The sequence below is a fragment of the Bos grunniens genome, chromosome 17 (genome assembly GCF_055505025.1).
Source record: "Bos grunniens cultivar Pamir isolate PY7600 chromosome 17, Bosgru_T2T1.0, whole genome shotgun sequence".
Taxonomy (NCBI): Eukaryota; Metazoa; Chordata; class Mammalia; order Artiodactyla; family Bovidae; genus Bos; species Bos grunniens.
In genome coordinates this window covers 31,413,011-31,432,812 of record NC_141181.1, presented here as the reverse complement: position 1 = coordinate 31,432,812, position 19,802 = coordinate 31,413,011, and the positions used below count along the sequence as shown (strand labels likewise).

At 41.3% G+C, this 19,802-nt stretch overlaps 1 protein-coding gene across 19 annotated transcripts in view; it reads right to left on the bottom strand.

The window, feature by feature from the left end:
• The window catches only part of LOC147355172 (uncharacterized), an 814,003-nt gene that overhangs the window by 412,085 nt on the left and 382,116 nt on the right, over positions 1-19,802 (bottom strand). For 6 of the 19 annotated variants that reach the window (XR_015144349.1, XR_015144348.1, XR_015144350.1 and 3 more), the window contains exon 1: positions 12,597-12,949. The exons of 9 other annotated variants lie outside the window; for them this stretch is intronic. The gene's annotated coding sequence lies outside the window, so the exon portion shown is untranslated. Of the gene's footprint in view, positions 1-12,596; positions 12,950-16,874; positions 16,968-17,239; positions 17,365-19,802 lie in introns of those variants that run through there. 4 more of the 19 variants (XR_015144325.1, XR_015144311.1, XR_015144330.1 and 1 more) reach the window with 2 other exon arrangements.

The following is a 19,802-nucleotide window of genomic DNA, read 5'->3' as shown; positions in this document are numbered from 1 at the left end:
TTATATTTTAGACTATAGAAGTGATGTTAGACAGAAAGAAAATTCTAGCAATTTTCTTATTGGAGCTTAAAATGGGTCATAAAGCAGCAGAGACAACTCACAACATTAACACATTTGGCCCAGGAACTGCTAATAAATTTACACGACAGTGGTAGTTGAAGTTTTGCAAAAGAGCCCAGAAGATGAGAAGCACACTGGCCAGCCATCTGAGGTTGACAATGACCAGTTGAGAGCCACCACTGAAACTGATCCTCATACAACTACAAGAGAAGTTGCCAAAGAACTCAAAGTCGAACGTTCTATGGTCCTTTGGCATTTGAAGCAAATTGGAAAGGTCACGAAGCTCAAAAGTGGGTGCTTCATGAACTGACCAGAAATCGAAACAAAAAAACCATCCTTTTGAAGTGTTGTCTTCTCTTATTCTATGCAACAACAACAAACAATTTCTCATCAGATTGTGATGTGTAATAAAAAGTGGACTTTATACCACAACAGACAATTACTAGCTCAGTGGTTAGACTGAGAAGAAGCTTCAAAGCACTTCCCAAAGCTACACTTGCACCTAAAAATGATCATGGTCACTGTTTGGTGGTCTGCTGCCTGTCTAATCCACTATAGCTTTCTGAATGCCAGCAAAACTGGAGAAGTATGCTCAGCAAATCAATGAGATGCACTGAAAACTCCAACACCTGCAGCCAGCATTGGTCAATGGAAAGGGCCCAATTCCTCTTTATGAAAATGCGGACCTCATGTCATAACCCACAATTGAGTTATGAAGTTTTGCCTCATCTGCTATATTCACGTGACCTCTCGCCAACTGATTACCATTTCTTCAATCATCTCAACAACTTCTTGCAGGGAAAACACTTCCACAACCAGCATGAGGCAGAAAATGCCTTCCAAGAGTTCATTGAATCCAAAACCATGAATATTGACATTACAGGAATAAACAAACTTATTTTTCAATGGCAGAAAGTGTTTATTGCAGTGGTTCCTATTTTGATTAATCAAGATGTATTTGAGCCTAGTTATAATGATTTAAAATTCATGGTCTGAAACTGCAATCACTTGTGTGTGTGTGCTGTATGCTAAGTCATTTCAGTCATGTCCGACTCTTTGTGACCCTGTGGACTATAGCCCACCAGACTCCTCTGTCCATGGGATTCTCCAGACAAAAATACAGGAGTCAATTGCCACATCCTCCTCCAGGGATCTTCCTGATTCAGGGATTGAACCCAAATCTCTTATGTCTCCTGCATTGGCAGGCAGGTGCTTTACCACTAGCATCACCTGGGAAGCCCACTTTGATTAATAAAGATATATTTGAGCCTAGTCATAATGATTTAAAATTAATGGTTTGAAACTGCAATTACTTTTGTACCAACCTAATATCTGCCTGTATAAAATATCTAACATAACGGTACTTCAAAAATAACAAGCACTCTATATATTTTCACTACTATCTTTATTAATACTATTATCACCAGTACTAATAATAAAATCATTATTTTTATTTCAATGATATGTGTTCCTCTTATAGCTGTGAAAGTTTTAAAGCAGGTCGAATACTTATATCAGCTAAAAACTACCTAAAAGACAGAAATGAATTTTCTATTTATAGCAGGTGTAATTGAGACAAAACTACTTATCATTTTTGTAATTGTATATCCTATGGCAAAATGCAGAGCCAAAGGCTAAACACTGTTGGAAGTAATGGATAAAAATCATGTAATAGTACATAGAGTCAATAATGAGAATGTTTTTTTAATTAAAGTTATTATACATGGGGACTTTTCCCTTCAATTGGCCTGTTTCATAGAGGAAAAGGAAGGGAAAAAGGAGAGAAAGTAGTAAAGAAAGGGGAAAAAGTCTACAAATAAACTTTTCTTCATTTTTCTTTGATGTCTGCTTGACAATGTGTTTTGAATGATTTGCACTTGTGTCTTCTAGAACATTACAGCTGGAAGCTGTCTGAAGAATAATTCATTTTAAGACAGTCTTTTATGAAAATATGACACAACTGAAGCCTAAGGAACTAATTGATTATCCAAAGGTATTTGTTTAGGGAACAGAAGAGGGAAAAAGACATGTATCAGGGTAAATAGATTTGGGGTGAGTCTAATTTTTTTAGATGACTTCAAAGCCATGTGGATGTGTGTGTAGATTTCTGTGTCTTCATCATCAGAGCAAAGAGTGACACACATGACCAGTTTAAATGTAAACTGTCATACAGACACTGCTGAGATCACTGAAGTTCAACTGAGAAAAATACAGGGTTGTTTTTTAATTAATACAAAACTTATTTCCCTGTCAATAATTTCATTCAGTGCTAAAAACAGTGCAAAGCCAATGTATTGGGTTTGTTTTATAATATCTCTGAGGCAGGTTTTCTTCCAAATGCAGTAACTAAACGTGTTGTCAAAATTTGTTAGTGGCCAGCAGGCAATTTCACATCTCAGAAAGATTTTTTAAAGGAAAAAAAAAAAAAAACCTCTGATAGTATTTTCCCCATTGAATATACCCAGTTATTCCTTTACTAGGCACCTAGGCACAGTGCTACATAGATTTATGGACATGGAGCATTATCACAGTTTTCAACAAATGACTGTGTTCAATGAAGCATGCCATACAAAGCACTTGTCTTTCTTCATCATGGTATGCAAAGAAAAAACTGCCATCCTCTTCAGAAATAAGAGAAAAATAGTTGACCAATAATATGCCTTTTACAACAAATCCCAGTGCATAGGAAAGGTTTCACCAAACTCTATCATGTGATAAATTTTAAGTTGATTTTTTAACTTAAGTTATATCCCTATAAGTACAAGTAGAGGTATAAAGACAACAAACTAGTCATCTCAAATATAAGGCATTTTTGTCACTGAGATTTCAATATAAGACTGAGAACCTGTACTTTGGTTCATCATACACGTTTTTTCCCTGATATATTAAATGTTTTTGTTATTGCATGTATTTGTATAAAACACAACACCCCTCTTCCTCTAAGTACTACACATAATTTCAAAACAGTTTGAAAACAGATCTCATCATGAGCAAAAAGCAAAAACTTGCATTTAAGACAAAAAAGTAAGGCATTTAATATTAAATGTTCTGTGCAACCTTAAGAAATTTAAAAGGAAAATGAAAATTAAATAAGCAAAAAGGATAAACATGATAGGAACAAAAAACAAGAAAACTATTGAGGAAATTTAAGTTTTATGGCCAAAATTAAGAAAGTGAAAAGGCCTGGGTGATCTTGTGGTGGCCAGTGCATGGATATGACAGATCTTCCAAGCTGTCTATATCACAAGGAATAATAAATCTCAAAGGAATGACAGCTGTTGAGATGTTTCTCATCTAGGATTTGATGGTGGCAGAAAGCTTTCCTTCCCCTGGCAGATAGAGTCATGAAAACAATTAGTTGCCAGTTATCATGTAGAGCATCTTCATTGTGAAAAGAAGATAAGACTCCCTAGCCATTTACCAGCACACTTGGGGTCTTCTCTTTCCCTGGTCCTCTCTAAGGCTCTTTGTGTGGCCACCCTTGTCCTTCTAATTCTTCTTCTCCCACCGTTCTGCCTTCCAGAGATGAGTACCCTCCTCTCACATGACCCTCTAGGCATGACACTATTTTAAAAATAAGTCTACAATAAGCTACCAAGATTTTCCTTCAGAAGTAAATAAGGGATAAAACAAACATGTCATGATGTAATGGAAGTTAGCAAGATTTCTGTTCAAATTCCAGTCCCAGAACTGGCCATCTGTGTCACTGTGGGCTTTTTGTTTAACTCTTGAGTTTTATTGTTCTTAGTTGAAAATTAAGGCTTCAATGTGAAAATACACATAAAGGCCTAGGACAGTGTATATCTTATAGTATATATATCATAGCTTTTCAGTAAGCAGTGGTGGTGGAAGTGGTGGTGTAGTTGCTAAGTAGTGTCCGACTCTTGCGACCCCCTGGACTGTAACCTGCCAGGCTCCTCTGTCCATGAGATTCTCCAGGCAAGAATACTGGAATGAGTGGCCATTTCCTTCTCCACAGTAAGCAATAATTGGTACTAATTAATATCACTATGAATAATACCAACAGAAACACTACCATTAATAACAAAATTTTCTTCCCATCTATGAGGTAAGAGAAATAATATTTTCCTGGCTTGTGACTGTATAACTCTAATTTCTACTCTCTTTTCCACATGACATTCTCCTCCGAGTCTGCATTTTTTCCTCTTCCTCTTGGATCTTGGACCCACGTGGATAATGAAGGATGGTCCCATCTTCAGATGCTCAATTCACTTATATCTAGAAAGACTATTTCCAAATAAGGTCATATTCAGAGATTTTCCAAGTTAAGACATAAGATATGTTGCGGGGGAAGGGGGACAGAGTTGAACCCACTGTATCGGGTTGGGTAATGTTGCAGAAGTGAAAAATTTATCCTTAGGGAACTGTCATGAGTTTTAAAAGTTCAAGGTAATATGGCCAGTATATAGTGAAAATGTGGCTAGAATCCAGGTTATGTGAAATTCTCTCAGTTGTATCCGACTGTGTGTGACCCAATGGACGATACAGCCCTTGGAATTCTCTAGGCCAGAATACTGGAAAGCGTTGCCATTTCCTTCTCCAGGGGATCTTCCCAACCCAGAGGTCAAACCCAGGTCTCCTGCATTGCAGGTGGATTCATTACGAATTGAGCTATCAGAGAAGCTCTTAGAATCCTGGTTTTAATTACTGGATATTCATGTGTGCTGGAAACAGCCTTGATGTAAGTCAACAGACAAATGCTGCTGCAAACAACTCAACCTTTCCCCACAGCGGCATTCTGTGACATGATTCTTCTGGAAGATGTTATAGAAAAATCATAAAGAAAGGGCTGCAAATTCTATTGGGTTGGCCAATTAATTGTGATTTTCCCTAACATCTTAGAGAAAAACCTGAAAGAACTTTTTGGTCAACTCAATATTAAGTCTATCAAATGGCAAGTTAAATAAGGTTAAGTGGTTGTCTTTATCTCAGAATGTAAAGCCTTTGACATGTTAAAGTATACTTTTCATTAAAAAAATAATATTAGATAGTACACAGTATTTCTGAAACCTATTTAACCCTGGATATTTTGTCTGTCCATAATATCTTTTAAGATTAGTTTTTGTAGCACACATTTTTTGGGACATGCTGGTCTAAGCCAAAACAAGAAAGAAAGAAAACTGTAGCACTGTAATATATCAAATTTGGGACCAACTAGGAAAAAGAAGTTTTCAGTGAGAAAAGGTATGTACTGGGAGAAAACCCTGTAGAAACAATACAACAAATGTTTATTGGCCACCCCCTCTGTTTAGTAAAATGCTACATTCTGAATACAACTGATAAGCTCCCTGTCTTCCTGCAACTTACAATGTAGGTAGAAAGATAGTCATTAAACAATTAATTTGAATGAAGTATGATGAAATTTAAGCAGGCAAAATTAAATTGCAGTGTGTATTAAACGTCACTTCTTCAATTCTAGAGTAGGAGAGCGGTACCAACTCTAGGAATTGACGAAGTGACATTTAAACTAAGCCCTGGAAAAAGGATCAAATACAACCAAGTGACAGGAAAAAGAATCAAGTTCCTGTTTGCCAAGATTCAGAGCTAAGAAAGGTATCTCTCCATCACGTCCAGGAGAAAATAATTTAATGTGACTTTTTTGATTTGGGAGATGTCAACACACCTTAAAAAGTTAAAATTTCAAATTCAATTTTACTTTAAGCCATAAATGAGACAGAATTTCCACTCCACCCCTTTCTGACTACCATGCCATCTCTTTCTCCACTTCTGTGCTTCAGATGATATCCTTCACCACATTCCTAAATTTTGTCCCTCTTTTCTCAGCTCACATTCTTTTCTTACTGTAGTGGGGTACAGTTAAGTAAAACAAGAGATTTTATTAAAAAGGATTAAAAATTTGCATTACAATTTACACTCAAATTCACAACAGCATTTCTTCTATCCAAATTGTTACAAACAACAGGAAAAAAGGCCTCCTTTTCTGAAATAACTATACAGTTATAAGCATTCTATTGGTATGTTTTGCTTGGCGATAGCATGGTTGAAAAGTGACAATAAGATGCAATATAAAAACTTGTGAATTCACAACTAAAAGGAGATTAAGTGACTTTTTTTAAGTCAAATTATAAATACACAAATTAACAATCAGATTTAATATTAAATCATGATTTTATGATTTTTTAAAAATTCTAATAGTTCAATTTTTTTTTCTAAATAAACACATTGTTTCACTGTGCTTTGCTTACTGTATTCTCTATTATCATGCCAGCATGTTTTACTGCCTAGATTTTTTTCTCTCAGGTTCATATATACTGCTGCTGAACAATTTTGACTCCCCCAGGTTTAGTATATAAGCCAAGAACTGACATCAATAAGAACAATTCCATGCCAAAAGTATTATTCTCTAATGAAAGTATACAGTCAAATGATATTTTCCAAAAATTCTCAGCTTGGAAAACCAAGAAAAATGCAAAGTAATTTATGTAAAAGAATCTCCTGTACTTGACATTGAATGTTTTAATTAGAAATGCATATGGACCATATGTTAATACTATATTTCAATTTCTATCCAGAGAAACCACAGTATCTACTAGGATGTAACTTGAAAAGAGGGATAAGTTGTCTTTGCCTCTTTTAAAAATTCTTTAGAATCTCCAGAGATGACATATACAGTCCAAATAGATTTGGGTTGACTTTCTTGGACCCTTATACCTATTTATTATCTCCAGCTTTCTTGTTGCAAGCAAGGCACTTTTATTTGTATCTCCTGGAGGTTACAAAAGGATTTATAGAGCAAGATTCTTTCACATGCAAGGTTTTTAAAGAGACGAGTAATGATATTTCTGCCTACCAAAGCATCATTCAGAATACTAAGAATCTATGCTAATATATTTATGTCAACAATCACATGGAAACATTTACAGTGCAGAAGATCTGGCTTTTTCATGAACATCAGGGTAAAACTCACTAAATCCAGTAAGGTTTTATAATCTGAACTCTGTCACACCAACTGTGCATCTACATGATAACATACTAGTTAGGAAGTGATGATGGAAAGAGCACTGGCTTGACTTCTGGCAGTCAAGGTAGAGGACTTTATGATAATCTTTAAACACAAATTCTAGTTTATCATCTCCTTCCAGAAATTTTCACCAATTTATGAACATATGAACCCAAAAGCTTTTTGTCATAACTCTCTAAGTAAGGACTGCTCACCACTTGCAACAGAATTATCTAGTATGGTTGCTTGAAATGTCAATCCTTGATTCTGCACCACCCCAAAACTTACTAAATTGGAGTCTTAAAAAGTGGATTTAAGATACAATTGGGACTTCCCTGGTGGTCCAGTGGTTAAGAATCTACCTGCCAATGTGAGGGACACAGGTTCTATCCCTGGTCTGGGAAGAGCCTGTGAGCCACAGCTACAGCTACTGAGCCCACACCTAGAGCCTGTGTTCCCCAAGAGACGCCACCACAACGGGAAGCCTGCCACAACTAGAGAAAGCCTGTGCAAAGCAACAAAGACCAAGTGCAGCCAAAAATACGTAAATGAATAAATCATTTTTTTAAAAGACATCTACAATTTATAAAAATGCTCCAGAGAATTCTTCTCTCTGGTTTGATGAGCACCAGTATATAGTGAATTATTTTCATAGTTAGATCAAATCAGTCACTCAGTCGTGTCCAACTCTTTGCGACTCCATGAATCGCAGCACGCCAAGCCTCCCTGTCCATTAACAACTCCCGGAGTTCACTCAGACTCACATCCATTGAGTCAGTGATGCCATCCAGCCATCTCATCCTCTGTCGCCCCCTTCTCCTCCTGCCATCAATCCCTCCCAGCATCAGAGTCTTTTCCAATGAGTCAACTCTTCACATGAGGTGGCTAAAGGACTGGAGTTTCAGCTTTAGCATCATTCCTTCCAAAGAAATCCCAGGGCTGATCTCCTTGCAGTCCAAGGGACTGTCAAGAGTCTTCTCCAACACCACAGTTCAAAAGCATCAATTCTTCGGCACTCAGCCTTCTTCACAGTCCAACTCTCACATCCATACATGGCCACAGGAAAAACCATAGCCTTGACTAGCCGGACCTTTGTTGACAAAGTAATGTCTCTGCTTTTGAATATGCTATCTAGGTTGGTCATAACTTTCCTTCCAAGGAGTAAGCGTCTTTTAATTTCATGGCTGCAGTCACCATCTGCAGTGATTTTGGAGCCCAGAAAAATAAAGTCTGACACTTTAGCATAGTTAGATAGCATTCCATTATCAGTACTATGTTAATTCTTCAAATGGAATTAATAACAAGAAACAGAATTAATAAAAGAAACAGGTTTCATTTGTATAGAGGCTTATCATTACAACTTCAAAAAAAAAAGCTTCTGTTATTTTCTCCATGCCAGGCACCCCTTTCCACTTCACACTTGAAGAGAAATGCCAAAGAAACTGCAGGCCATAGATCCTCCTGAAATCCATCAGGGATATTTGCATTAGCAAATTAGCAACAGATGTTGTTAGACTAGAAACTCAGGTGAGAAAGATTTTGTTCTTAAGAGTCTAATCTTGAAGTAGGCATTGTCAGAGAAAATGATGTTTTTGAAGTTAGTATAAAACGTTTGACTCACTGAATATCCCATTCTGGTGCAAACCAGGGTGGGTTATGGCACAGTGTGAGACACAGAAAATAATACATGGGCATGAAAGAAGGGAGTGGATCACAAAGCACTGAACAGAGAGCCTTCATCTTATCTGATTGAAGGTTTTATCAATTTCATAATGAAGCAATAGCTCTTGAAGACATAGTTTACATGAGGGATGGATTACTTTGTATGAATTTTATGCCTAGCATGTGGATAAAAATTGTAATATCCTAACCTGAAAAGTTAGGCAATAGTTCCTCATTGTGATCCTGTCTTTGCACTCAAAAAATAAGCCTATTGTGTGCCAAAGTATCTTTAGGACTTTTAACTGCCATAAAATACTGGGGAACACATAACTCAGGTATCTGGTGATAACTATTGATTTTCAAAGTCTAATAAAATTGCAAAAAGAATAAACACAAACACCTAAAATGGGGTTTAGATATGCAACCAATATGATAGAACTCATTGGTATGTGTATGTACTGGGGAGATGGGAGGAGAACAGTTTGCAAATCAGGCCCCACAGAATCAGCTCCACAGAAGGGACAAGTGAGAGAAGATGGAGAGATCTGGTGCAGCTGAAGGGTGGGTGAAATCAGGATGTCAAAATGACCTATGGTTGTATGAAGTGTGACAGCGGCTGACCCCACACACACACAAGCACACCCAGGAACACACACTCAAGTACACTGGCGTGTGCTAAAACAGAACCTATGCACTCTGGGAGTCAGTGTTAAGCGGGTGTGGTAAAGACTTGTGCCTGAAGAAGTCCAACCATCCTTTCTCTGAGTTTCCCCTTTAAAGACCTGGGCCCTAAAAGGGAAGACTATTTCCTTTCTTGATGGAGAAAAAGAGGCTCAAGGATATTAAAGACTCCATCTTTCTGTTAATAAACAGAAAGATACTGGTGGTAGTGTGAACAGTTGTTGTTCAAACCCTCAAAATGTACACTTTACAAGAAACAGGGGAAATCCTGAGAAGAGAACCCTGAGGTGGTGTCAGAGGATGATGGGGAACAGGGATCTGTGGGTTAGAGCCACATGCCTGCCAAATGCCTCTGCCTCAGGACATGCTCTATGGCTGAGAGCTACCAGCATGAACCCCCAAACCCCAAGAGGCGCTCCTACTGGCATGGATGGCAGGAAGCCAAGCTGGCTGCTGTTAGACTGGGAGCTCCTGCCTCCCTCGCTACTGCACCTGGCTGTGGAGCCCGGGAGGCACTCTGCACAGGAGTGGTGGCATGTATCCAGGCACCATCAGGCTTTAAGAGGCACTGGCCCTGCTGGTATCCCTGAGTGCAAGAAGAGCATGTGTGCCTCTGGCTCCAGGCTCACTTGCACGTAAGTGAGCACCCCTTCTTGTGTCCTCAATGTGGGGGCTGCTACAGCTAAAAGGAGAACCTGATTGACCACCTGCAGCTCCACACGAGGGAGGAGCCCTTCCAAAATGCTGAGTGTAGACTCTGCTTCATGCCCAACACTAGCAACAGCACAGTAGGAAGGTGGAGAAGCGCAATGCTGCTCTCCCAGCCTCCTGGACCACAGGCAAAAATGATCAGAGAGAGCGAGCAGTGGGCTTTTACATAGAGGGGCTCTCTATGCAAAAGTCATCTGGTGGGCCTGCCTAATCCTCAGGGACCTCAAGTACGGGGGCTGTGTAGCCCCTGAGGATTGGACCTGTCACCAGAAGCTGCCAGGAGCATAACAGAACACCCAGAGAACCACACAGGGTCCCTTACAGACATCTCCACACCTCATACCTGGGTCAGAAATGCTGACTCCATGGCAATGACCAAGGTGAGGAGATGTCTGTAAGGGAAAGCTAGACTGAAGACCTGACAGTCATTCTTACTCTGCTTCTTGTACTAATTATTCATTAAAATAACTGATGTGAACATGAAAAACACAACTTTCCCCTCTCAGGAAGTACTCCCTGTTAGCCTATGATAATTAATGATAGTGGATTTGATGGACATAGAGATGCAGTTCCCGAATCATATTGTAAGAAAGAATTTGTTGCCCTGAATGCTGGGATCACTACCAGCACACAACCCTTCAGGGATAGCCTCAGCTGCAGAGAACATCTTAGCCAAGGTCCCATCATTGCCAGAGACTGCTGAGGCAAGCATGAAAATGCCCAGCTGTTTGAACTGGTTGTTTATGAAAAATGAGTGATGTGAAGATCAAAAAGAAAAAAATTCAGCTTTCCTAGAAGTACTCATAGTAACCTATGATAATCAATACGATCTGCTTTGATGGACATTGTAAAGGGTAGTTCAGAGCTCCCTGTGATGGGGATAAGCTATCAGACCCATGTTACTCCTCATCTTCTGCCCAACTCTACTGCTTTCACCTCCCTTCCCTAAGTATTAATTTCTAGAACTCTCCCTAGAAAATGTCTGCACATTTAACTTCATCTCAGTCTGCTTCCTAGAAATCCAAACTATGACAGCTGATGTCAAGAGTAGTCCAAGAAAGCAGGCATGAGATGGGTCTTGGAGCTAGACCACTCATCTCCAGTTGGCATGCAGAAGCCCATCTCCTGTGGTTAGGTAAGTATAGGATATTCCCTGGTACAAGGTGTTTAAAATCTACTTGTAAAATAGAATAATCCACCAGTGGAAAGGAATGTGCAATTTACCGGTTGTTTGAAACATATGGAGAAGACTGTAAGCTTAGGAAAAACAGCATCCAATGATCTAAACTCAACGTATGCTTTATGAGAAGAAAACAAAAAGCTGGGATCAATTAATAGTTAACTGAAAGCCAAGTGGCAGCACCTGAAAGTGTTGGCCATCCCCATCCCCACCCCTCCTCCAACTGCAGCCTTGTCTGAGCCATTAGAGTACATCAAAAACCGTATTGCTTTGGAGGAAGAGTGTGATGGAAACTGTGTCTCCTTTAAGGATTTTTAAAATGCAGGATAGACTTTCCTGCTGGTCCGGTGGGGTGGTTAAGGCTCCAAGGTCCCAATGCAGGGGGTCGGGGTTCAACCCTGGTAAAGGTACTAGGTCCCACATCCTGCAACTAACAGTTCACTTGCTGCAACTGAAGATCCCACGTGGGGCAATGAAGACCCACACCCAGCAACCAAGATCCTGTGTGTTGCAACCAAGACCCGGAGCAGCCAAGTAAATAAATTTTACAAACTGGAAAAAAAATGCAGGAGTGTAGGTTCTTACACATCTCTATTTCACCATTCATCTAATTTCCTACAGAAATTAGATCCTATAGGTTGAAAATAGACCACTGCAAACTTAAGTAAAAGCTCCAACTGCAGCCACCTTGCCAGGTATAGTATCTTTTTTAGAGTAGATGAATAGCCCTTTGGATATAGTGGGTAGCCACGGATTTGGTGAATGTATTTTTTTCTATATATTATAGTGCCAGCAAAAAAAAAAATCACTGAAAATTTATAATTACATGAAACAGAAAACAAAATGCATTTACAGTTTTGCCCCTGGTTACATTACTTCCCCTATGGTGTGTTATAATATAGTCCAGAGAGCTGAGAACTCTCTGGACATTTGGTAGAACATCACATTGATTCACTGAAGGGGACTTTGTTGAGACACCAATATTACAAAAGTGAGGTAGATAAACTCTGTGAGGATTCAGGGGACTGACCCATAGGTATTATTTTCAAGGAGCCAGTGGCCATGGACATGTCAGGTTAAAAAAAAAAAAAAAAAAGACTTGCACCTCTCCATTTAAAATCATTTTTTTTGTCTTCCTACAGCACTAAAAATAAAATACAAACTCCATCCCCCCAACTTAGAAAAGACATGATGTACAGCCTACTTTCAGTCTGAATTTCTCTTAAGTTCTTGCTTCAGAACACTGGGCTAGTTTTCTACATCTATGTAACAAATTACCACAAATTCACTATAGAAAGCAGTATCTTTTTATTAACTCACAGTTTCTGCAGGTCAGAAGTTTTGCTGTGGCATAACCAGGTTCACAGCTCAGGGCTTTGCAAAGCTGAAAGTGAGGTGTTGGCTAGGGCTGTGTTCTCATGTGGACCTCAGGCCTCCATCAAATTCATCTAAGTTGCTTTCAGAGTTTAGTGCTGTGGTCGTAGCGCCTAAGTCCCCATTTCTTGGGGCTGGTGCTTGGGGTCGCTCTCAGGGGCTAGACCACTCTCAGTTTCTACTCATGTGACCCTTGCTTGAAGAGGAAGCTCACAACATGCTGCTGACTTGCTTTCCGGTCAGTCGGAGAGCCTGTGCTACCTAAAACCCCTCTGTATTCTTTTAAGAGCCCATTTAATTAGTTCAAGTTCCTCTAGAACACGCCCCTTTTCTTAGGGTCTACCAATCAGGGAGTTCACAACAGCATCTTCTGTGCTTATTTGACTAATTGGAAAGAAGCTGAGTGTAGCCCACAGGGAGGAATCTTGGTGGATATCTTAGAATGTTGTCTATCCCAGTACCAAGACCAAGGCTTGCCTGAGACTGTCTTCATTTTAGCCCTGAAAAAATCTCACCTTCCAGGAAATCCCCTCAGCCCTGGGTAAACCTTCCCCTACTAAACTCCCATCAAGCTCAGCTTCCTTTGGTTTCTCAGAAACAGCTACTCCATTTCTCCTTAAGAATTTGACATTAGCACTTCCACTGGGAATGTATTTTCTTCTTGACATCCATCAGATCAGATGAGATCAGTCTCTCAGTCGTGTCCGACTCTTTGCGACCCCATGAATCGCAGCACGCCAGACCTCCCTGTCCATCACCAACTCCCGGAGTTCACCCAGACTCACGTCCATCGAGTCAGTGATGCCATCCAGCCATCTCATCCTCTGTCGTCTCCTTCTCCTCCTACCCCCAATCCCTCTCAGCATCAGAGTCTTTTCCAATGAGTCAACTCTTTGCATGAGGTGGCCAAAGGACTGGAGTTTCAGCTTTAGCATCATTCCTTCCAAAGAAATCCCAGGGCTGATCTCCTTGCAGTCCAAGGGACTCTCAAGAGTCTTCTCCAACACCACAGTTCAAAAGCATCAATTCTTCGGCGCTCAGCCTTCTTCACAGTCCAACTCTGACATCCATACATGACCACAGGAAAAAGCATAGCCTTGACTAGACGGACCTTTGTTGACAAAGTAATGTCTCTGCTTTTGAATATGCTATCTAGGTTGGTCATAACTTTCCTTCCAAGGAGTAAGCGTCTTTTAATTTCATGGCTGAAATCACCATCTGCAGTGATTTTGGAGCCCAGAAAAATAGAGTCTGACACTGTTTCCACTGTTTCCCCATCTGTTTCCCATGAAGTGATGGGACCGGATGCCATAATCTTTGTTTTCTGAATGTTGAGCTTTAAGCCAACTTTTTCACTCTCCTCTTTCACTTTCATCAAGAGGCTTTTTAGTTCCTCTTCACTTTCTGCCATAAGGGTGGTGTCATCTGCATATCTGAGGTTATTGATATTTCTCCCGGCAATCTTGATTTTAGCTTGTGTTTCTTCCAGTCCAGCGTTTCTCATGATGTAATCTGCATATAAGTTAAATAAACAGGGTGACAATATACAGCCTTGACGTCCTCCTTTTCCTATTTGGAACCAGTCTGTTGTTCCACATCCAGTTCTAACTGTTGCTTCCTGACCTGCATACAGGTTTCTCAAGAAGCATGTCAGGTGATCTGGTATTCCCATCTCTGTCAGAATTTTCCACAGTTTATTGTGATCCATACAGTCAAACGCTTTGGCATAGTCAATAAATCAGAAATAGATGCTTTTCTGGAACTCTTGCTTTTTCCATGATGCAGCAGATGTTGGCAATTTGATCTCTGGTTCCTCTGCCTTTTCTAAAACCAGCTTCAACATCAGGAAGTTCATGGTTCACATAATGCTGAAGCCTGGCTTGGAGAATTTTGAGCATTACTTTACTAGCGTGTGAGATGAGTGCAATTGTGTGGTAATTTGAGCATTCTTTGGCATTGCCTTTATTTCATATTAAACATCATCTTCAGAGATTGCATTCTCTTGAGAGGAGACAGTAAAAGAAAAATAGTTGTAATAAATCAATAAAGAGCACTGGTATGTTAGAAAATGAGAAGTCTTATGGGGAAAAGATGAAAGAAGAAAATGAGAACAGGAGTTCTAAATGAAGTGTCAGAGTATATCTCTTTGAAAAGGTGTCATTTGAGCAAATATTTGACGGGAGTGACGGTATTAGCCAGGTAAATATCTGAGGCAATTATACTCCCTGGAGAGGGAAGAGTCATTGCTGATTATTTAAGGTGAAACATGCCTGGCATATTCAAGGATATGCAGAGAAAATGCAACAGGAATGGAGTGAGGAAGTGTAATAGAAGATGAACTCAGAGATGGAATGAACAACCAGCCCATGTATGGCCTTGGAGAGCATTGTAAGATCGGTTGCTGAGATGGGAAGCTTACTGGGGAATTTTGAGCAAAAGAGGGACTTGATCTGACTTGAATTTTATAAGATTCTTTCTGGCAGTTGTGTTGAGAATAGGATGGGGATGGAAGGACGGTATAGGTAGAGAGAACATTTAAGAGGCTTCTCAGTGGTGTATGTGGGTGATTATGGTGGTTGAGTACAATGTTAACAGTATAAGCAGCGAAAATTATGAATGCAGATATACTGACAAATTGATGATGCAGTACAGACAGGAGGAAATTGCTGGAGTAATATATTTAAGAGAGAGGGAATAGAATCTATTGCAAAAGTCGAGGGATTGGTTTTACCTGGGGATTCCCTGGTGGCTCAGACAATAAAGAATCTGCCTGCAATGCAGGAGACCCGGGTTTGATCCCTGGATCAGGAAGATCCACAGAGAAGGGGATGGAAACCCACTCCAGTATTCTTGCCTGGAGAATTCCATGGACAGGGGAGCCTGGCCGGCTACAGACCATGGGGTCACAAAAAGCAGGACATGATTGAGTGACTAACACTTCCACTTGGCTTTTCTTAGAAGCACTGAGAGTTCCTATAGCATAAAATGCAGAAATAGTGCACAAATGTGCAAGATATGGATAGTAGATATATTAATATAAACATCATGGAAGGCCCTTGTGAAAGTTCTCTGTAAAATAGAAAGCAGACAGATGGAGTTTTTGGAACTGACTCATTACCCACTCAGCAGACAAGAGGGTTCTATCCTGGTTGGTGAGTTGGGGCATGGATTGTCCCTGGCAAAAAGTGTCATCTCACTGGCTAAAGATTTTATGTGGAGGAGCAGAAATAGCTGAGAGGCAGGCTAAATAAACAGTTGTAAACTTTAGAGTCCAAAGACTTTTGAATCTTCAGCATGATGGTTAGTTTGATGTGTCAGCTTGACTGGCCAGGAGGTGACCCGATCAAATATTATTTCTGGGGGACTCTAAGGATATTTTTGGATGAGATTAGCATTTGAATTGGTCAAAGGAGTAGAGTAGATGGCCCTCCCCCGTATGTGGATGAGGGTGAACATTATCCAAACTATCGAGAGCCTGAATAGAACAAAAGGTTGAGAAAGGCAGAATCCTCCCCTTTCTGCCAGAGTGCTTCAGTTGGGACATTGATCTCCTGCCCTCAGCGTTCTTGGTTCTCAGGCCTCCGGAGTCTGAACTAAACAACTGATTTTCCTCGGTCTCCAGCCCATAGAGAGCAGATGGTGGGACTTCTCTTCCTCTGTAAGTTTGTCATATTGTAATCTCTCTCTCTTTCTCTTCCATCCCTCCACCCCACTCTGCCTGCCACTCTCTCACTGTCTGACTAGTGCACTCAGACAACGTAAGTGTGTCATGCACAGGTCCAGGACTTGGTAAGGAAAACATATGGGACCCTGCACTGTGGACTGGAAGGTCGGGATGTATGCACCTGGTAACGCTGGCACTGCAGACCCCACCAACGCCTCGAGGTTTACAGAGGTAGCCCACCCTCCCCTCATGAGAGCCAGCATTTCGACCACACTGGATTACGACATTGCAGGGCACCCTTCCTACAACCTGCCACATAACAGGTGAGCCCTTCAGGAGCCACTCCTATTACCTGTTCTGGATGCCCTCCCCAATCTGTCAGGAGAAGTGCTGGGCCTCATAAACAACGAAACAGACTATACAATCAGAGTTTGAAGAATTAACTATCTTGAACAAGTAAGAGCCAGGAAAACATTCCTGGGGTTGGAATATAAGGGAGCTTGCTTAAGGGGGCTAAAAGGTAAGGCTGGACAAATCAGAATTTATGCACTTGGACTTACTGCTTTTATGACACAAGATTGAACACCCTGGTCCTGGAGAGAGCCCCAAGGAATGAAGCAAACTCCCTATTACGCTGGTTCTCTCTCGGAGTCCTAGAGAAAACAAAGGCCTATGCTCAGAAAAGGAGAAATGCCCGAGTAACCCTAATGTATGCCAGAGAAGGAAACAAAGAGTCTGAGGTCAGTGGATATGGTGGAATGGAGACACAGGAAAGACAAGGAGACCCACTGAGGCAGCGTTCCAGAGGAGGGATACAAGGGCACACCATTTGCCAAGGACACTAGGCCTGCTCTGGTGACAGGGGAGATCCACCACCTTCTGTGGACAATGCTCAGCATCCTTGAGAAGTTCACCAGTAGCTCACCTTTGCAGTCTGAGGCTGAAGACACTTGCAGCTGCTGTGGATCTGAGCTCATTAGCTTCCATGGGGACGATGCCCCCCACCCGTAGAAGCCAGGTGGCACTGTTTAATCACCAGAAGCCAGGAGGCTGCAATTACAATAATTGCAAGGCGAGGTCAGCAGAGTAGCAGAGGGGGCGTCATCCTCAGGGAGCTGTAGACATTTGGTTAATAGACATAGCATCCCTGGGGGCAAAACAGATGCGCTGTCAAGAAGGGTGCTGCTTAACATCTATAACCGAAAGAGGCAAAAATGCAGGAGCAGAGGCATGAGGGCAATTGCTCCAATAAAAAGTAACGAGCTCTTCCTCGTTTCCCTGAGCCAGTTTTCAAATCTGGAACCCATTGACTAACAAAGTGGCCGGTGCCTAGAAGAGGGAACTTGCAGCTATTACAGGACTGCAATGATTCTCCCAGTACTTCCCTCAGAGGCAGCGATGGCCATTTACTCAGCTCACTGTGCACTGAGGTGGGAGGAGCACCAGAATAGCTGGAGGACTGCGGTCTGAGTCGACATTAAGGCATTATCATGGCCCTTGAGTAAAGTCAGAACTTATTGGCTCTTTACAATAAATGAAGCCCTGGCTAAAGTCCAGCTTACAACGGAGAACTGGGAGTGACTCAGTGTTCATTTCTCCAGTGCTCAGGTATATAATTTGAATTGTTATACTTAGCAGTTACAATGATCCCCACATCTTTAGCCTCTAAGGAAGAGCATTCATAGTAGGTAAGGCCAAGTGGGAACCTATGAAACTTAATGGCCCCCAAACAAGGTAGTAACATTACATCTCAGGGGTAGAGAGGGGTGGGGTGGCGGAAATTAGCACCACTATTAATGACCTAAATAATTCAGTGGTGATGGTCCCAATCTTCTTTGCATTTGATAGCCAATCTGGCCCCTGGAAAAACTGAGAACATTCTTGAGAATGATTTTAGACTAAGGCAGGTTGAATCAGGTAACGTCCTTGATCACTGCTACTGTGTCAAATATAATTTCCTCACTAGAGCATATTAATAAGGCCTTAGTTACATGGTTGTTGTTGTTATTTAGTTGCTAAGCCATTTCCAACTCTTTGCAACCCCATGGACTGTAGTCCACCAGACTCTTCTGTTCATGGAATTCTCCAGGCAAGAATACTGACGTGGGTTGCCATTTTCTTCTCCAGGGGATCTTCCCAACTCAGGGATTGAACCCATGTCTCCTGCACTGGCAGGCAGATTCTTTACCGCTGAGTCACCAGGGAAGCCCCCAATTACATGGTATTTGAACATTTATCTGGTGAACGTGGTTATTTTCCATTTCAATTTAAAAAGAGAATCAGAAACAACTCATGTTTAAGTAGAATAAATAAAATATTCATTTACCATTTTCCTTAGAGCTGTGTTAACCTCCTGCCCTCTATCACAAAATAATACAAAGAGGTCTGAACCACATAAATATCCCCAGAGTACCACGTTAATCCCTGTATTGAAGAGATCATGCCAACTGGAGAGAACAAGAGACAGCTAGTACCCTGGACAGCTTAACAAGACATGGTGTTTCATGAAGTGTGTGTTAAGACCTGTGAAGATTCGAGCTGCTGCTGCTACTAAGTCATTCAGTCGTGTCCGACTCTGTGCGACCCCATAGACGGCAGCCCAACAGGCTCCCCCGTCCCTGGGATTCTCCAGGAAAGAACACTGGAGTGGGTTGCCATTTCCTTCTCCAATGCATGAAAGTGAAAAGTGAAAGTGAAGTCACTCAGTCATGTCCAACTCTAGCGACCCCATGGACTGCAGCCTACCAGGCTCCTCCATCCATGGGATTTTCTAGGCAAAAGTACTGGAGTGGGGTGCCATTACCTTCTCCAGAAGATTCGAGAGGCATGCCTAAATTGAGAAAATTTAGGGATGTAATAGGCAAAGGCCTACCCAGTTATCACCTTAAAAATAAGAAGCAAATTACTGCATCTTATATCCCCTAGCACAGAAGGAAAGTACAGTGCCTGGGAGGCCTCTTTAGATCTTGAAATATCACATTCCACAACAAGGAAGACCGCTCCAGCCTTGGGTGATATGGAGGCTGCCAAATCTCAGCTGGTGCTGATCTATGACTCAATGCAAGCTGCTCTACCCCTTGGGACAAACAACTGAGCAGACCCTGTTGTGCGGCAGTATCAGTGGTGAGAAAGACACAGTGTGAAGCTTATGGCAAACAGCAGCGAGAGGATCACGATGCAGGCCCCTGAGAATCTGGAGCAGGGCCACAGAAAAGAACTGCAAACCTTGTGAGAAACAGCTACTGATCCTTGGGACAGATGGCGTGCTTGACCATGGGAAAGTCTGCCCTGCAAGTCATACTGTCAGATGGGCCCAGCAATTCATCATAAAACAGAAATGGTACATCCGAGATTAAGCCCAGGTCCTATTTAGTATATATCACCGACTCAATGGACATGAATCTGAGCAAACTCCAGGAGACAGTGAAGGACAGAGGAACCTGGCAAGCTGCAGTCCATGAGACTGCAGAGTCCAAAATGACTTAGCA